Source organism: Mangifera indica, unplaced genomic scaffold (assembly GCF_011075055.1).
Source record: "Mangifera indica cultivar Alphonso unplaced genomic scaffold, CATAS_Mindica_2.1 Un_0103, whole genome shotgun sequence".
In the NCBI taxonomy this organism is placed as follows: Eukaryota; Viridiplantae; Streptophyta; class Magnoliopsida; order Sapindales; family Anacardiaceae; genus Mangifera; species Mangifera indica.
In genome coordinates, this window is record NW_025401195.1 from 69,911 (window position 1) to 91,038 (window position 21,128).

Here is a 21,128-nt window from a genome sequence, read left to right on the forward strand (position 1 = left end):
CCCCTCAAGTTGGAGCAAAAATGTCAATCATGCCCAACTTGTCAACTATATCATGAAATACCTTTCTTCAAACTATTTTTGTGAGTATATTAGCTAATTAATTTTTTAATTTGACAAATGGGAATTGTATAATCTTTTGATATAACTTCTCTTTCATGAAATGGCAATCAACTTCAACATATTTGGTACAGTTATGTTGTACGGGATGTTGTGCAATTGTAATAGTTGCCTTATTATCACAATGAAGATTCATAGACTTTGCATATTCAATCCCTAAATCTTTGAACACTTTAATCCTTAACAATTCACATACACCATGAGCCATACCTCGGAATTTAACTTCTGCACTTGATCATGCAACAACCTTTTGCCTCTTGCTCTTCCAAGTAATGAGATTACCTTCCACAAAAGTAAAGTAATAACCAGAGGTGGATTTTCTAGTTGTTTGATTTTCTGCCCAATTGACATCCATGTATCCTTTGATGTGAGAGACACCATTCTTTAAGAATAATAAACCTTTTCTCAGAGCACCTTTCAAGCATCTTAGGATTCGATATACTGCATCCATATGTTCTTAACTTGGTGCATGCATGAACTAACTCACAATATTCATAACATACGCTATATTTGGCCTTGTATGTGATAAATAAATTAATCTTCCAACTAACCATTGATAGCGACTTATGTTTGTTGGAACTTGATTTGGAAAAATTCCAAGTTTATGATTCACTTCTATAAGCGTTACTACTGGTTTCCAAGCAAACATTCCAATTTCAGTCAAAATATCTAGCACATATTTTCATTGTGAAAGAAATATCCCTTGATATGATCTTGTTATTTCAATTCCTATGAAATATTTAAGTTGTCCTAAATTCTTCATTTTGAACTCAATAGCTGAATATTCCTATAATAACTTCATTTCCTCTGGATCATCTCCTGTCAAGACCATACTATCAAAATATACTATCAAAGTTGTTACCTTCCATTCTTTGTGTTTTATAAACAAAGTATGATCTAAACTACTCTACTTATAACCAAATGCCCTCATTGTAGAAGAGAACCTCCCATGGTCTATCTTTGTTGATACTCTTCCTCACATATCCATACATGCTCTTCAAATCAAGTTTTGGATCTTTTTGTAAGATTTCTCTACAAACCTGATCAAATTTAGAATCGAGTCCACTTAGAAAAATTATGAACTTGAAGCCTAGCCATTGTTGAATATAACTAGACCACTCCTTCAACTGTTCCTTCTTGAGAGATAGTCATGTGATCAATCCCTTGAAAAATGTCGACAAGTCCATTGTAGTATGTTGACAATGGTCTGCCATCTTATCTAGTTAAAAAAGATTTTTGATTCAATTCAAAGAGATGGGTTTCGTTCAATCCATCATAAAAGGTTTTTGACACAACCTCCCATATTTCCTTGACTTTGGAAAGACAAATAAATCACTGCATAAGTAATAGACTCATTAAGTCAATAAGCCAACTTTTTTACTCTTTGATTTTTAGTGATCCATGTTGCAAACGTAGGATCTTTAGGTGTAGTTTTTTTTTGCTTCTCTAATGAGTTATCCAACATTGTTGTGAGCACTAGTGTGCATCTCCATGATTTGAAACCATAATGGATAACTGGTCTCTTCTAGTATGATATTGGTAAGGAACGCATAATTGTCTTAGTGGATAATAATTGGTGGTGTTGGGTTGTTTGGTATAGTTGGGACAATAGAATCGCAATTGCCCATTTAGTTTTCGAGTATGAACTTTGAAAAACAAGAAATTCAATTCGTGTGTAAGCAATTCTATTGGGATTGGAACCACTTTGATACCATGTTAAACAATGGCATCAATGAACTTGGTTTTTTCTGTTATAATTCTTCTCCATTTTGGAGCAAATGTATAGGTACAATGATATCTTAAATTATGAAATAATCTTATTTTAAGGAAATTATATATTCTTATATTAAATACAAAATTCCTATAATTACAACATGCAAACAACTCATGACCAACACACAGACAACTCAAGTCAACACAAAACTAGATAGAAATAAACATATTTAATATTAAAATCCTGTGAAAGATACAAAACTACTATAACACTATTTTTTAATACCCAACCAAAAGATCTTAATGATCCAATTTTTTTGAATGAGTATGATTGGAACATGGATAGTGCTCTAATGAACATGTTAAAACCCCTAATCAATATTCAGATGTTTGTTATTCAACAACTTGTTTAATTTTATATTCTATGATAAAAATTAGTTTTATTTTTAAAGAATATAAATTTTATAATGTTTTTAGAGATATTGCAAGAGAAATAGAAAAGAAATGTTAAAAAAATCGAAAATTTTTTTTTATTATTTGTTGCAACTACCATTTTAAATCGTAAGACAAAATTATTAGAAGTTCAAAATATTTTTGTAGTTATAAGTGACGATTTATTAGATGTTTTAACTTTTAAAATAGATGATATTTTGGATTTTGTACTTGAAATGTATAATATTTATGAACTTACATATGGAAAGACTTCAAAGACTTCTGAACTATGAGTAAGTTTGGGATGATTCACCTACAGGTAAGTTGCATTTGTGGTCTATTCTACGCAAAGGTTAGCAACAAGTAGGTGAAAATTTCACTCATAGTGAATTTTATAATTTTATTAATAATGATCTTTTTTCTAAAAATTATGAATAAAAAACGTGACGCTTTCAATGTTTTGAAACAATAGAAAGCACATCAAAACATTTATCTTGTTTTTTCTACTATGACATATGTTCTATTAACATCTTTGATGTCTACTATAGTATTATAATTAACTTTCAGTATAGGTAGATATAAATTAAATAATAGACAGTTTAACTTACATCTAAGTTTGGTCAAGATGATAACGTATATAAAATATTAGGCTACTGCAAAATTGAGATTGCAGAATCACGTGACAGAGGATATCTTTAAAGAATTTAAGAACTTATATGTTGAAGATAAGAAAAAAATATATATAGATAAATAGATATTAGAATTTGTATATTTCATAATTGAGTTTATTTTCCTCATGTATGATAATTTTATTGTTTTTTATCGTATAGTTATTATGTTCCTCTGTGTCATAAGTAAGATATTTTCAATAAAATTTTTGGGATATTATTCTCATTTCAATTCATTTGAAAGTGAATATCAATTATTTAAATTTAATTATATATTAAAATAAAATATATAATTTATAAATAATCTAGGCCCAATCCACTGAGGGCCTCACATGAATCAACCCAAAAAATCAAAAGTCATGTTAGAGTCCTCATGTGTTGACAGGTCAGGTGGTCCACTAAACCCATCAAGTGACTAGCCTAAGCACAATCCAGCTCAACCCACCCCTTTTGGTATGTCTAGTTATAAAGATTTAAGTACTTGAGAATTGGTTGATTTTGTTTGTGGTCATTCCAATTAATATCTATTTTTGAGGGGATGTGTTAAATAATTTGATACTGTCAAATTACTCAGCCCAGACATACTTACTTTGTCAGATTAGTATTATTATTTGCTAAATTCACTTTTCGAAAGAGAAATCTCAACCCAACAGCAATAATTTTTCTTTTTTGAAGAAAAAAAAAAAAACGCATTAATAATGGACGCTATTATCCATTTAGTACATATATGATAAAAGCCTGAAATTTACATACAACTCCATCATCACAAATTCACAATGATGGAATGGATAAACAAATATATAAACACTTTATACATCAAATGGCTCAAGGATTTGTTGTAAATAGAAAACCGGGGAGGGATCAATTACAAAATGACTACCCACAAACTCGGCATATGCAAGAAATTCATTTTTCTTTGGAAAAATGATTTGGAAGTAACAAACTCACCAATCTAGATTTGCAACAATGATTCTTCCCGCAAATCCTAGTGTAGAGTAACAGTGTATTCTACTCACCGGGAAGATCAAAAGCTTTCAGAATCAACAAGAAATAATGTGGATTTTGCAGCTTTGAGACCTCCAAGCATTTCAGTGACAACTCAACCAAGCATTGATAGTTTCTTGTCTACCTCAAATAGAAGCATTTTTCTATACTTGAGTAGGGTTAACAACCCGCGGCTTTTAGGAAGTTATCATATGGACTTGATGCCGGCAGTCTGAAAATTTGAGGATTATGCTGGTACTCAGCTGCGCATTGCATTGGAACAGAACTGGCTGATGATGTGTTCCAATTGGCTGTGAGATTCTCATCGAGGAATGGATTGCCAGCCTGCAAAGTTTATTAATATTTAAAGAATGAAGGGGTTAAGCATCATTCACAACAATCTTCAAGAGTTCATTTAACTGAGCAACCAGTTAGTGTAACTCAGAAGTTTGCTCCTTAATAAAAGTAAATTTTTGTGTGTATACTTTTATTTGCATATATGTGGAAAATGAAGTGTAAAAGAGCAGGGAAGTACCCCATAGGAACCAACATCAACATGTGAAGGAAAGGTCACAGTTTTAGCCTCAACTGCATGGTTTTGAACTGGGACGTGAATCAAACTTTCTTGCCTCAATTGAGCAATCATCAAATGAGACATCTTCTGCTGCTTTCCCAAGAGGAGTGCCTCACAGTGACCAGCCATTTCCTTGTAAGTTATGTCAGGTCCAGTGGAGACCGAAATTCTCCCAACTTCATGCGTCGTCTCCAATACCTGTGGACAAAAATTATGAAGAAAATTATCTGTTGCTTCCTTCTTTTTAATAATGTAATTAATAAGTTTCATGCAGATTCTAGATCTATAAATCCAATTTTGTGCCAATGTGCGTAGCATCTTCATGCAAGAAAGAATAGTGTAATAAGAAACTGATTTTTAAAATAAATCAACCAGGGCCTGTTGTACTTGTTATAGACTTTAGACCGGAAAAAGAAAAGAAAGAAAATATTTTAAGCAGTAAAAGAGTAAAATGTGAATAGCATACTGATTCTAGAATTTGATCGACAGTCAACAGGTTGGGCATTCCCACGGCCAAATCTGAATTGACTTTTGCTTGACTTTCGCGTGGATCTGTAAAACTTTCATCGTCTATTGAAAAGAGAAGAGCAGTCTGCACCAAACAATTCAGATTATTTGAGTCCCAAGCATAAAGTGTAAGTTGTGGAATATATTTAAATAATTACCTCCTTCAGAGATGTACTATGATTTGGATCAATAAGATATACTTTGTTTGGAGTATCCATGAACTGTGCTCCCAGTGGACATATGTCATCTGGTAAGAATTCATTAAGTAGTTGCTCTTTTATGGAGTGCAATTCAGACTGCAAAAAGATATCAATAATTTTTAGTGAATACATTACAATTTATAATCATAACAGAAAGCATATTAAAATGGTTATAGGGTTCACATAAAAGTACCTCAGACAAGTTTTCCAAGCTATTAACAATCTCAGAAGCAAAGCTTTCCTGTGTTTGGTCCTGTGTGATATCTATTTCAGAGAGGAATTTCAAAGCCAATTTATCATCTTCTTTTGACCCAAATATAATTTTCGGGTGGTCAGTTTCCTTCTTAATAACCTGTAACTTGTGATCTCCAACCAAGCATAGAAAGGGATCCACCTGATTTAAGCACACAGAGATGGTAAAAAGAAGTCACTGAGATCTTGCATAATTTATCAACTTCAGAACAAAAGAAAACCAGGCATGCTAGCTCTCATGCTTGGAAAGCTACTGGATCTGTCAGACCCAGAAAAAAAAAAAGGACTGCCTTCTGGTACAATACGTTCATAGTTTTATGCACTCTATCACATGCATAAACAGTAATGATAAGTTCTCATGGTAAACATAATAACTTAAATACAAAATAAATGCAGGTCAATTACAGTTCATCAACAATAGCCACTTACATTTTTTTCTGTAAGTGTCACTCTAGAAGACTGAACAAGAGGAAGAATATTAAAAGCTTTTGATGAAAAGAGAATCATAGAAGTTGCCAAGGTGAAGAGGGACCTGCGACATGATGGTGGGAATGACCCTGTAATAATAGTGGACGTTGGGTTTGAGATTAAGCGTTAATATCTCAATAAAATAGATCATTATTCAGTTTATTACTATCTAAGTGATAAATGGTAAAATACAATTCAAGCACTAGCTATTTTTGCCAAACTACTTTTGAATATATCTATATCTTAAAACATATAAACATGAACCTTAAAACATCCAAAATTTTTTATATGCATTGAGTTCTTGAATATTCTATCAGCTTTGGCTTCCTTCATTTCTTCTTGAGAAAATTTTGCCTTAACATTGTCTGCAGTTAACCAGAGTTTATAGTTGTATTCTATTTGCACCATAGACAATTTAAAGAATATGAAAGCACAGAAAATACGAGCATTTGCATTCATAAAACTCCGATTGCTAGATTATAAATAGTTGTCTTAATGGCCTGCAAAATAAGTCCTTTAATTTCTTAAAGCAAAGAGAGCTAATACATGATTGTATGAATGGTAAGGATTCAATCACAATGCTGCAAACATAGAACCTTGGCCAAACTTATTTCATGTACTATCTGCATATTAGACATTCCTAAAGCACAGTTGAACACTGATAGCACAACCAAGTACCAAGTATCTACTACCAATACATTGATTCGAAACTTAAGTTCACCAAAGACACAGTAAGAAGTTGTTGCAACCCTGGATTGAAATTCTTGAATCAAAATAAACTAGATGGAATTTGTAGATATTGAATTAAGTATTTTTTATTGAAGGTACAATTATAAAAATACTCAAATCTTCGACGCTTCATCTAGAGACTCCGCTGGTGCTCCACTTCCCAAAATACAACTCTACAATGAAATTGATTATCACAAAGCTCTCTTAAAAACCCTCCAATTCATATAATTAAAAACCTAACTCTATTTGTAACATTATTTAACTTTTATACTAATTTCTAAAAAACTAATGTTATTAATTGATAATATATTACTAACAATATTCCTAATTAAATCTTAATATCCTAAATCACTAAACCTAGGGGCCTAACTATTCCTCTCTCGTAACAACAACCTTGTTCCCAAAGCTAAAATATGAAAATTGGTTACACCTTAATTTCACTGAAGTCTTCTCATATCACCTCTTCCATTTTTTATAGAGAGAATCCATATAAAGGAAATATTATCATATTAAGAAAACCCCCTATCCAAAATGTAACCTGTCACATGTGGGAATTTGCAAGTGGCAGAATAGGTAGGTTGTTTTGGGATGGAATTGAATTGGGGAAATTGATTGTGGGGATGAAATTGATGCATGGTTACGGGTTGTTGCGTGGATGAATTGTTGAATTGAAAATTCTGCAAATAGACTTGAGGATCTAACTTGGGTGGTTGTGTGAATAATTTGTTTAATTGAGCTTTGTGGGCATAAAATCTAAGGTTTCAAAATGTATGAGGTCTGGCGGGTGGATGATGAGGTGGAGTTGAAACTGTTGGACCGTTGTGCCTGATTTAAGTCTCCTGGTGTGTCAACAAGAGTGATTTGTTGGACAACTTTTTATGACTGGGCAGGCAACCAATTTTACACAGGTGCAGTAAAATTGGAGGTTCTAGTAGGGCTGGATTCGAGCCGAGCCGAGCTCTGCTCGCAGCCAGCTCGGGCTCGGTTCGGTTTTTTTATGGCCGGCTCGAGTTCGGTTCGTTTTCGGCTCGGCCCGTTTACAGCTCGGCTCGGCTCGTTTTTCATATCAAAACGGTATCGTTTTATATATATATAAATCAAAACGACGCCGTTTTGTATAAAAAATTTAAAAAAAAAATCAACCGAGCCAACCCGAGCCATCTCGAGCTCGATCGAGCCGAGCAGAGCCCGGCTCATTTCGGGCTAGAACCGAGCCGAGCCGAGCTCGAACTAGAGCTGGCTCGGCTCAAATCCAGCCCTAGGTTCTAGCGGCTGATGAATTCAGGCCCGTTGTTTGATTAAGGGGTAGATTGTGTGGTTGATTGAAAGTTTGGTGAGGCTTGTGGGTGGAATTGATTGTGAAATTGACTAGGGGTTGTTGTGCAGGCAGGTTGTGGGTGGTTTGATTTGTATTGGATTATGATTGATGATTGGTTCCTGTAGGGTGGTGATTTTGAATCGGGTGTAGTTTGTTTTCCCACCATGGCTTGTTTTCCTCCCATTGCAGCCAACATGTCTTTTATCACCGTAATCTCCGAGAATTTCTCTTCCAATGTTTAGAATTGAAATTCCAAGAGTTTCTCCTCTACCTTTTAGAACTACTCTTTCAACTCTTTGATTTCTTTTTCCACAGCTTCTACCCTTTCCATCTTGTATTAACAATAGGCTTGAAACAAGGCTCTAATACCAATTGTTGTAGCCTCGGATTGAAATTCTTGAATTAAATTAAAATAAATGGAATTTATAGATGTTGAATTGAATATTTAGTGAAAGAAGGATGGAGATTATAAGTAAAAAAAAGAACTAAAATCTCCGGCACTATGTCTAGAGACTCTCATGGTACTCCACCTCAAGGAATACAAGGCTTCGTAGAAATTGATCATTGAAAAGCTCTCTTAATCCTCCCAAAACCCTACTATTATATAATTAAAAATCTAACTCTGATTGAACACCAAATCCTAATTGATAATGCTATTTAACTTAAATACTAATTCCTAATAAACTAATTTTCCTAATTGTATCGATAATATATAAATAATAATATTCCTAATTAAACTTAATATTCCTAATTAAATCTTAATATGCTAAATTACTAAACCCGGGGGCCTATCACAAGCAATAACCCTATTTTTCTAATTTTGATTCATAATGATGTAGATTGATCATTTCTTTTCTTAGAGTGATAATTTTCTTATATAATTAAAAATCTAACTTTGATTGGACTCCTAATCCTAATCGATAACATTATTTAACTTAAATACTAATTCATAATTTTCTTATATAATTAAAAATCTAACTTTGATTGGACTCCTAATCCTAATCGATAACATTATTTAACTTAAATACTAATTCATAATAAACTAATATTCTTAATTGTTTAAACTAATATTTCTAATTGATAATATATAACTAATAATATTTGCAATTAAATTTAATATTCCAAATCAGATCTTAATATCTTAAATTACTATGCCTGGGGGCCCATCACAAGCAATAACCCTATTTTTCTAATTTTGATTCGTAATAGCATAGATTGATAATTTCTTTTCCTAGAGTGATAATTTTGTTCACTTTCTTTTATGCTTCTTTTCATTAGGTTTTCAATCCAAATAAAGAGTTTGCTAATTATTGAATGAAGCAACCCATGATCATGATTGGAGTTCAGTTCCCCCACAAAATGCATACATATGCTCTAATTTATTAGCACATTGAAATAAGTTTATTTAGATTCAATTTCTTTATTTAGAATGTCCAAGATTTTTGAAAAATTTATTTTATTTTCAATAAGATATAGCCATATACAAGAATGCAAACCATTTTCTAAACAATAAATAATTCTTCTGATAAATTAAGGTATATTGCATTCTCACTGGTTTTTAGATATATAATATTTATTTTTAAGAAAAATTATTTGTAGTCATTATGTGCAAAAAAACAATATGTACTTAGTGCATATATAAATATTGTAGAAACTAAACCCTAATCCACCCACCTAAAGCCTGTTTGCTATTTTAACCACAACTTTGAGTGCTTACCTCCTTCAGTGAGAGAGATCTTTCGTAAGGAAAGTGCTAGCTGAAAACTTCGAATCAGAGCCTCATGACCAGAGTTCTGTTAGACAAATCAAACAAAAATAAACCCTCAAGAGAAAATTGAAAATAAAAGTCAACTCTAAATTTTAGACAATAATTAACTATAACAACATATTATCAGTAGAATGAGCACAATTCCTCAGAAATGTAGTAAGTTCTTCTCATAAATCTGTAAAATCAAAATTCATACATGATATCTATTTAAAATAATGTTGCACAATGGTGAATTAGCAATGCCTACAGGGATGGAGCAACAAAAGTTTTGAGGATAACACTTAAAAGGTGTACAAAGCCAACAAGTTCATGCATTGAAAAGCCATTAACCACAATAATACAAACTGATGGGCTAGATTCAATCCAAGATGCTCAAGCTCGGATCAAACAAGCCAAGTTTGAGCCAAGGGTTGGGCTTGTTTTCATAAAATGAGCTAAATTCGAACTCGTATGAGCATTCAAGTTTTGGCCAAGTTAAATTGAATCTAAAGTAAAACTATCTTTTACCTAAGTTCAAGCCACAGCTTATCAGTCTGACAAAGCCTTGTTCGGGCTTGACCCAAATCGAATACATACCTAGCTATAGTGTTTAAAACTCCACTAAGAAACATGTGCAATTCCAAATTGAATTAATGGGTTTATCACATATATAACGCAAACAATAAAACTGAGGATCCAAGCACAAACCCACATAGTTATGGGTTCATTATTTTTAATGTCAGTAGGGATAAACAATTTCTCCCAAAAACTTGAAGCAAAGAGAAAAGAGTCCAGCAATAGTATTTAAACTCGACACTTCAGAGGATAGACACATTTCTCTCTATTGAAAACGGAAACAAGATTCAAGGCATACAACGAAGAAATCCCAACAAACTAGAAAAATTATCAGTAAATAGAAGTGTGTGCTCCAAAAGTTTCAATTAAAATGTAGGAAAAATAAAAAGCCCAACTTTCCCCCTACTATAAAACCTATGGTCAGGTGTTTTATGGGTTCCTAGGAAAGCAATCAAAGATGTGGCAATGATAATTGACATTACAAGGAAGTAAGTTTAGGAAAAGGAATCCGACCAGATCACTAAACAACTCACTACGTCCCTTGAAAGTGCCTAAAATTTGTGAAAACAGTAAAACTCACAAGGTTTATTTGAACGTGTAAGGAGTACTTAATGATGATGATTATAATAATTGATTCGAATATTATTATTAGTATTTCTTTAATTATAATAATTATTATTATTAAGAAAATATTTAATTTGAATAATATTTGATGAGGATAAAATAATAAAGATTATGATAAGATTTTTTAAATTAAGATAAAATATTTTATATTAGTATAATATATATTTTGGGATAATATATTTGATTAGAATAATGTTAATAATATTTGAATTGAAAATTAAGATATTATTAGAATAAATAAATCTGATTGAATATTATTATTTGAGTATTCTAATAGCATGGGAGGTTACGGTTTTTGATTTAATATTTCTAATATTTGTGCTAACTCTATATAAAAAATTAGTATCAAAGCATTACAATTATCATACAAGATGAGGGTGGACAATGGAGGAAGGTCAGACAACTAATACAACTAGAAGCTTAAGCGATGGGGGAGAATGAAATTTGTCTCCATTGTGAAAGCAAAGAAAAACTTAAGTATTGAAATACAAGTCATAAGATGTCTTATTGATGGATAAAAAAGAATATAACGACACTGAAAACATTGTTAAAATACTTTTACGAAAGGGTTTTTTTCGAAAACATAAGGAAACTTTTTGAAAAACAAGAAATTTTTTTTGGTTTTAACCCTATGACATAAAAGAAATAGAAAAAAAACTATATAAAATCAGTTTAAATTTAAAACGAATCAATCAACCTGGCCTCTAAATTTATTCGAATTATAAATGAATTTTCATAATTTTAGACAAAATGGGGATTGTCGTCATTTTGATCATAGACGACAAACAACAAAGGATGAAAGAATTTATTTGGTCAAGACAATAAATTCTTATAAAAAAAAAAAAAAGACTATTACTTCCAATGAAGTTATTTTGTTGACAATGAAATAAGAAAAGCCATCAACAAAACCTAGGATTTAATTGGTCAAATACGATGACCAAGGGTGAAATCAACCAATTCAATGGTTCAATTGATAGATTCAAATGAGTCTCAAGTGATCTGATTTAATTAGTAATAGAGACAAAACGAGCTATGAACGAAGAAGAAAACGTGAAACAAAAAGAAGAAGAAAAAATAAAATGTTCATGGAGATGTACCAAGGTTGAATTGTGGCAACTGAATAATAGCAAGATGAAAAGGGTTCTTCAAACTGGGTTGAATAAATGTAAAGATCCAAAAAAAAAATCATCAAGATGGGTGCATTAAAAAAATAAAAAAAATGAAATTCAGTTTTGTCCCACCTTGACCACAAGGTTTTTTCAAAGGTACAAATAATGCTAAGATTAGATAATAATGATAGCATTAATATTAGCTTTAATCAATTAAAAAAATATTTAAGATATTTGAGATTAGAATAAGATATTTGAAATTAGGATAAAATATTTCATTTCAAGATCATAAATTTGATTAGGATAGTCTATTTGTTTAAGATTATATTTGAAATTAAAATTAGATATGGTTAGAATAAACAAAGTTGATTGGAATGAGGAAGAGAATTTTGTTATTTGGGTAACTAATTAGGAGGCTACGGTCTTTGAGAGGAGTTAACAGCTCTTTGCTGTTAATATTGTTTTGTGTTAGGAGATGTATGGATGGCTATATGTGGCTGGCTCTAATCCTCCTTGATTGTAGTTTAAAGACTGAACAGCTCTTGCTGTTAATATTGTTTTGTGTTAGGAGATGTATGGATGGCTATATGCGGCTGGCTCTAATCTTCCTGATTGTAGTTTAAAGACTGAATTAAATGACAGAAACATATAACGGTATAAAATTTGATTTAAAGCGTTGGGAGATGTATGGATGCAAGAGAAACATCTGAGAAATGAACCTCCAAAAATAGCATCACCAACTTATAGAAAAGGGGATGCAACCATATAAAGTCAATGCAACAATTACCTTGACTGTAGAGAAAAGCATAACAAGGCTGTATAATGTGAAATTGCTTGAAAGTTTTCAGGTGAATTTGCAGGAGAGAGAGACTGTGCCCAAATTGATGAAAGCAGGAGTGTAATCTGGCGGTTACTCAACCTTAGAGACTTACTATCCTGAGGCAAACCAGAAAGAGTCACAAAAAACCAGTAAGTAATCATAATAACACTAAGTGTTAATAAATGCTTATAAAGTCGATTGTTCAGAAATTCAATCTTACAGGACTTAAGGAACACACCAGAAAACTAACTAATTGTCATGCCCGGTAAAGCGTACATGTAAAAATAGCCTAGATCCTAATCAATCTAATATATGAACTCTCAATTTTAAACTAAGACCATTGATTATAGAACTTAGACTTCAGAACTGAGCCCAATCCTATGGACAAAAGTCATTGCAGTTGAGGTATGATATAGTAAAGCTCACCTCACACAAGATCAAATATTGCTCAGACAAGTAGGTAATATGACTTGAGTACCTAACTCAGATCACCCATCAAAACAGGTTTCAAGGTACACGAGATACAAAAGTTGGACTCAACCTTAATCTAAATGAATGTCAGATGATAATTAATGCAGTGTAAAGTAGATCACATGAGGAAATAACTATACAAGAAACATATTTTTGAGAAAAAAAAGTTTGAGATATTGACTACATTGCCTAAACTTACTTGGTCTTTTTTGGAATTATTCTCGGAATTTCCTTCGGTGGTTGATAGAGGGGGATTTTTCACGCTATAAACTCGATTATAAGATGACTTCAATCGACTAAGCACATCAACTTGGTCTTTTATGGATTATTCTCAAAATTTTCATCAGTTGCAAATAGAGGGGGATTTTTCACACTATAATATCGACTATAAGATGACTTCAATCGTTTAAGCACTCCATTATTATTGTTTCTAGGTTGTCCCCCTTAACAACATTATCCTTCTTGTCTGATATGGATTTCCTCATCAAAGATTTATCCCTTTTAGCTTGTCAAAAAGGGCAGCTGAAGAAGAAAAGACAGAGACAGTTCTGGTGAGTGCCTGAAGATCCATTGCCCTCTTCGCTGAGAATATCTGTGGATGGATGAACCGAAGAAGGCACAAGAACAACAGAAAATATCTGGTGGGCTCCAACCCTAGTTTCATGGTCTGGATGGACCATAGCAGGAGTAACTGATGAAATAAAGCCTCTGGGAATCCTGCAAGAAAAGAAGATTGATCAACTGCCGAACTACACAATAATCAAACAAAAGAGAATTATGAAACTAACCAAACACACAAAAGTGTCACTCTTGCCTTATTTCTGTACGATAAAATTTGGCATAGATGCCACAATTTGAGCTGCTCGATATACAGTAGCAATTGTGTTTCTGGCTATAACTGTGATTGTTGAGATATTCTCTAACAACACAGCCATAACATCAAGAATAGGGCCCGCATCTCCAATCTATCCGCACCAATAAAAGCTCAGTTGTTTCATTTGTTTAAACAATTAAGCAGAAAATAATTACACATAAACTTTACAACAGCCAAAATTAAAGAAAAAATTGTCCTAAAAACATTTTTAAAATCCATGAGACTTCAGCACAAATTTAGAAACTATATGGCATAAGTATCACCTTATCTGACAACTGTACAAGGCACTTATCCACTGCTTCTCTAAAGTTTTTGTTCCATCTTTTTATATCATCTCCAGAGTTTCATCAACAAGTGAACAGTGTATGCTCTTCCGCAAGTGCCTCATTACATCACTGACGCAAGCAATTATTGCTACAGAAGGCTCAACATTTGTTTGTTCAGCAAGAAGTGTGGTGACACTAACAATGTCAAGTTGCATGTTTGGTTAGCTTAAGAACATTTTTATGATCAAGATGCTTAATCAATGTGGAGAGCAAAAAGTGAGTATTTTGCCCCAGCAACACAGAAGTAGAGAATGTGGATCAATCTCATGCATTAGATTATAACTAACTGCACAAAGAAGATTCAACAAGCAGCATTATGACCAAGAAACAAAATAGATCAAAGAGATGCTTAAGGAAAGTTAAATATACACAAGTACCAGTATTATCCATTAAACTCTGCAAAACCTTCAACACCAAGAAGGCAAAACCATTATCAAGAGACCATAAATTTTCGCAATCAAAGTAACGGAACAAAGACTCCAGAATATCGCCGAATGGTTGAAGCCTCCATTGCTAGCTTAGCCATGTAAAGCAGGCAAACCCTAGACCAAAAGCAGGGATTCTGGGCATCTTCCCTGTGGAGGAGGAAAAACCTTTTAAGAAATAAAACAATTGGTTTGTGATGTATAAAAGAATGCAAAAAGTTTCAGGCCAAGAGATTACTCTGTCACAATTATTTCGCCTTTGTCATTGATGATTATACTCATAGAAGGAACCTTTGTCAAGGCATCTGGTGAAGGACCAACATGAGCCCTCAATTTCGCACACTTCTTCTACACACCTGTGCTCGGCAGGGTTCTCCATATTTTCCTAGGACATCCATAGTTTTCCAAAACCAACAGAAACAACCTATATAAAGATATTAAGAGTTTGAAGAAAGTCAACAAAGATAATAATCATGATCCAATCTTTTATATTCATCTCCAAATTCTATATGAAGGCAAAAGGATAAGGATTAATCATGAGATGATACTAATAGTACAAAAATTTTATTAAATATTCATAGCTTAGACACTCACAAAACTCATAACCACCAATATCTGAGACTACTATTCAGAGGTGCATCTTAACTTACAAAATAGTATTAAAATGAGAGTTTAATAAAAAATTCTATGGAACATTCATGAACTTCCATGCTTAATCACAGTTAAAATAAATCTCCGACAACTAAATAAATCCATCATAGTTTAAGCATATATATTTAATATTCATTTGCACAAACATATACATGTATAGTTTTGTCGTTGTCTAGATTTAAAGAGTTGTCAGTGCAATACTTCATTTCTGAAGCAAAAAACTCAGGTTACACAAACATAATCATAGATGAGTTATATCGTTATAAACCAGAATGCTTAGAACATAGTTAAGACAATCCCAAAGATGATACTCGAAACCTGTTGACCAGATATGTATTTGGACAAATCTTTACAGAATTAAAGAATTGCACTTGGCAGCGTCTGCAAAGGTGATAAACCGCTCAAGAAATCTTTCAGTTGGTATGCTTTAATATTTGCCAGCAAACCTATAGAGGAGGCTAATTAATACACCTTCACCAACTTGCCCAAAGACATAATGGTCAGACAAATTAAGAGTGTTAATGTGTTGAAAATCTGCAACTTAAAGCCTATTGTAGACACATCACCAACTTGCCCAAAGACATAGTGCTCAGACAATTAAGAGCATAAAGTGTTTGAAGAATCCTTGGGTGGTGTTAACCAAATCATACCCATCAATGTCTAACTCATAATCTGCCTCAGCAAGTAATCAATTTCTAATTCTATTTGGAGTTTACTAAAAACATTAAGATGCAGATGTTAAAACATTAAGATTTTATCCTTAAAGTAGTCCATTTTCTTTTCTATCTTATTCATCTTTGTCCTGCCTAGTGCCTTTGACTTTGAGTATCCCATCTCCAGCAATTAAGGACATTATCAGTGGGTCTCTAGTAGAGGACGCATGCAGCAGAATTCTATATTAATCTATTTGCTGGAATGGTAGATGGAGTGATTGGAGCCTTGAGAGTCATAAACCTGAGCGTAATACTGTGTCTATGATCTCCTCGTAAGTGTAAACCCATTACTCTTCCTTGGCTTTATAAAAGAAACTCTAGGTGAAAATGTGCATGCAAGATTTGCTAATAAAAGAAAGTATATCAATGGTTAAGAATGTACAAGTATCCGATTGGCACTTACCAAAAATTATTTTCAAGAAATCAAAATGTAAATGACTATCAATCAACTCCTTGACTTTAGATCAAAAACTAGAGAAAACCACTACTAGAAACCTTCATAATTAAAGAAATGTAGAAAGTCAATGATTTCCTGTCACTTAACCAAAAACCTTAAGACAATTATAAAGAGGTGGATTAGGAGCAACAGAAGCAACACAAGTTCAGTAAGTTAAAAATGCTTACATTGTCAAACTCAGCCGAAATATGAGAATGTTCACCCATAAACTGCCCTACACAAAAAATAATAAATAATAATAACATTTGCAATACGATACTTTCATAAATAATATTATATAAATAATAAAAATAAACAGAAAAAAATTAAATGTAAAAAATACTTATAGTATAACTGCTGCTGACTAAATTATGAAATAAAGATGACAGAGAAATCCAATTTTCACATATGAGAGAAACAAGGAAATGAAATAAAGTATATGCATATCAGAGTATACAATTTTGCAGTGGCATGCATAGCCATGAATTTAATTGGATCAGGCTAGAAAAATTTAAAATATACTTCATCATACAGTATATGTTTTGTTTTAAATAATTTCAATGGTATGAAGGAAATTTTAATAGAAAGCACAGCCACTTTAGCCAAATATTTCTCAAGGCCAAATTCCACTCAACATGGCCAAGTGACACATCCTGTTGGATCTTCCGGTGCCTACCAGACCATCATGTTTGAATTAATGCAAAGTATGCTTGATCCAGTGATCAAAACTGAAACAGGCCCTCATTCACAGAGCATGATTATATGGTGGAAAAAGTGTTCATCTTCCAGCCCGAACCCAGCAGAACATTCAAAAATTTAGAAAATGCATGCCAGCAAAAATTAGAACATTCTATCCCCGAAGGAAAAACCATCTAGAATAGTTGCATTATGTTTCTGGATCCACATCTAGGCTTCCACATAGAAGGTAATTGTTTAAACTATTTTTTTATGCAAATTTCTAGTTTATTAAGCTTTCAAAATATCCCATTTAACATAAAATGATAAGAGCTACTCAATAATGTTTTCCTTTTTTATTTTTATATTGCCACTTCAGTCACAACCAACTCTATCCCAGTCAACATGGCACCACATGGGAAATACTTATAGATACTGAATGTAGATATATTGCATTATTCCAAATACTCCTTTCACAAGATTATCCCAGCAGCTAGGCAACAACGGGCTAACCATATTCTTCATACCAATAGCAAGCAACCTAAAAATCAAGCAATACTATCCTTTCATACTGTCTTTTCTACCAGATCAAAAATGATCTGCAACTACTAAGTATCAGTAACTTCTACGTAAAAAGTTACTTCCCTATCAAAATACATAAAATTAAACGACACATTCTCTGAGATGAGTTCTGATTCAATTACACAAATGTTCTCATTGCCACTCACTCCCTTAACACTTATAAGGAGGATGGATACTTTCATAACCATCACTGCTTTTGTTTTCTATATCTTTTAAACTCCCAAGACTGACCACAGTAAACACAATTCGCACAGGGAATCCCTTTGGCATTCAGCTATTTTAAGACCCAAACACATCTTCTATTCCATCTCATACTTTTCTTGTTGCAGGGAAATTTATTAAAAATTTAAAAAAAAAAAATATTGAAACCTTCAAGGATTATAATTTTTTTTTAATAAAAGATTAGTAATAGTGAAAGGACAAAAAAAAAGAAGAAATATATTCATTATGACTGCTAAAATGAAATTTCTATATGAGCAATTGAAGTTTTCCAGATCATTCCATGTTTATGGTTCAGGTCACCATCCACTTATAAATTCCAACCTCAAACACCAAAACCAAGGTCAGGTCCCTTTTACCTTTATTTTCATTTTCCAGTATAAGCCCAATAAGCAAGTACAAATATTTAAGTTATTGTTACACATGTAAGCACCTTTTAAAGTGCAACATTTCAAAATGAATATCAGTTTCGGACATTACTGGGAGGTACAAATAAAATGGATAAACTATAAATATACTTAAATATTTTGTGATCAATTGAGTGAATCTCCTACAAACACTTTAAAGATAATGCCTAACCGGAAATATTTCATCATTATAAATCAGTTGTCAAAGTGGGGCACATTGACTAAAAGCTCCAGTCAATTTCTGAGAAATTGAACGGAATTTAGATTTTAAATTTTACAGCAAATGAAACTTGTTGAAAAGTAGTGTGGTCTGCAACAAAATGAGACAAGAGAAGTATGGCACAATTCAGGCAATGATATTCTCACCAATTCAGGTTGCATTATGATAAACAATCACCTCTTAGTTGATATTTGGAGTGGTTAGTGTCGACCACAACAAGCAGGAGGTGGTGCGGTGGCTTTTAAAAAGTAAGCAAGAGAGAGAGAGAGAGTAAAAATTATGTACATGATTCAAAAAAAAATACATAATTTCTAGTCTGTCAAAAAACAAAAAAGTAAACAACAGTAGCATACACCACAGTCTTACCTGGTTGATTCAAACTAAATAGTATTCAAGCTATATCGATTTTCATTAATGCTAATACATAACCGAATGGCTTATAGTTATTTTGTTACCAATCAAACAATATGACAGCATATAAGATATAGATAATTATATTTTCTTTCCCAACATTTACGTGGAAAACCAAGAAAAGGAAAGATGTAATAATGAACTCAAAAACAACAGAAGCAACATGGAATTTACCAGTGCAGAAAGGGCTTGCAGCGCAGCTGCACGTACACTTCTGGGCCTTTCATCCTCCCCAACCTCTGAGCTAACTGACAGAGTTGTGGAATGAAGCATTCTAAGTTAAACATGTAAGTCCCATCTTTCTGTCAAATTCAATAGAATGAACAAGGTCAATGCACATGTGAGCTTGCCCAAACTGTGAAACTGAGGTACACTGAATGAAGGATATCTTCTAAACATTTCACATACAAACATATTGAAAACAGTAAAGTGCACTAACCTGATTATTTACAAAGTCAAAAAGAGTTCAGACAACCATAATCTGTATTTCATCCCGTCGTGTTTGTCATCCAAAAGAGTTTGGATAATGCTTAGTAAGCTACAAGCAAACAAAGGCCTGTAAAAATATCAGGTCATAAATTAAGTATGATATGGAAATTGGCAACACAGATATAATTTCATGTTCACTGCAGGTAGGTGAGGAAGCTATAAGTGGAGGGAAATCAACACTTAATGTTCAGCACATTACTTGGAAGTCATAGGCTTGAACAGACTGTTAACTTTACATCAGTATTTGACTAGCTATTAAACTTGAAAGGAATTATCGAACAAGATAAAGCATCAATGACACACTCATATCACATTGACATTTATAACGTATGCATGTATGCACACATGTATTTATGTGTTTTTATTCACTTCAAAGGTCCTAAAAGATTTCACACAAATCAGAATATCCCGAAAACAGACAAATAAAATCATAACATATTATGTCTCCGTAATAATCCGCAAAAGTGACTATTGAAGTGCAATATTTCACAAAATATAAAGAGTATAGGAACTACAGAAGGAATAACTACATTTGTTCTTTACAAGAGATCAACAATTTTCTATAAATGCACATGACAATTTTTGCAGATTGGAAGTTCTCATTTCTCAAATCCTTGAAACACCTTGCTCAAGAGAGGTTGTAATCTGTTCACAAAATTTCCATTTTAATTAAAGAAGCAACAACTTCAACTAAAAAATCAGAATGATATAGGTAACCAAGTAACTGCAAAAAATAGAATATGAAATGTGAAAAAAACTAAATCAATATGACATTTCAGTAGGGAAGATATGAAATAGTACCAGTTTAACAGAAATAGCACTTACATCACCTTTAAATATAAGATTCAGATGACTTGAAAGGCATTTGTGTAACACATTGATGGATAAAAAAAGGAAGCAGAAGAAGATAAATACAGAGATAAGCAAAGAATCAACACAAAAAGTAGTCACTAGAATAGACCAGATGAACACCTAAGAACCTAACCAGAAAAGTTATTTCCTTGCTTATCATGAGAATTCTACTTCTGAAAATACCTCAATATTCCACGTTTTTTCATTTCTAGGGAATACCTAGGAATCCCTTCGGATTGTTCCTTTGGAATCTTTAAGACAGAATTATATAAAACTTATTGGCAACTTCCTGCATTCTAGAACTTACCCTTAACTTCTCACCATTACAGTTGATAGTAACAAAAACAAAGAACCAAAAGAATATTGTAAAGATCTTGTATTTTTTGGCGCCAAACTCATTAAAAACTTAATCACATTAAGTTTAGCAATGTTCACATCAAGAAATTATTACTAGAATAGCAACAAATACATTATGGACGCTCCAAAGATCAATCTATGAAGCATCATGATGCTTATTGTCCACTTTTTTCCTCAGTTAG

At 32.6% G+C, this 21,128-nt stretch overlaps 1 pseudogene; it reads right to left on the reverse strand.

Moving 5' to 3' along the window:
- Positions 1–3,622: 3,622 nt before the first annotated feature.
- Positions 3,623–20,795, reverse strand: LOC123207775 (annotated as a pseudogene).
- Between the last annotated feature and the right edge of the window lie 333 nt (positions 20,796–21,128).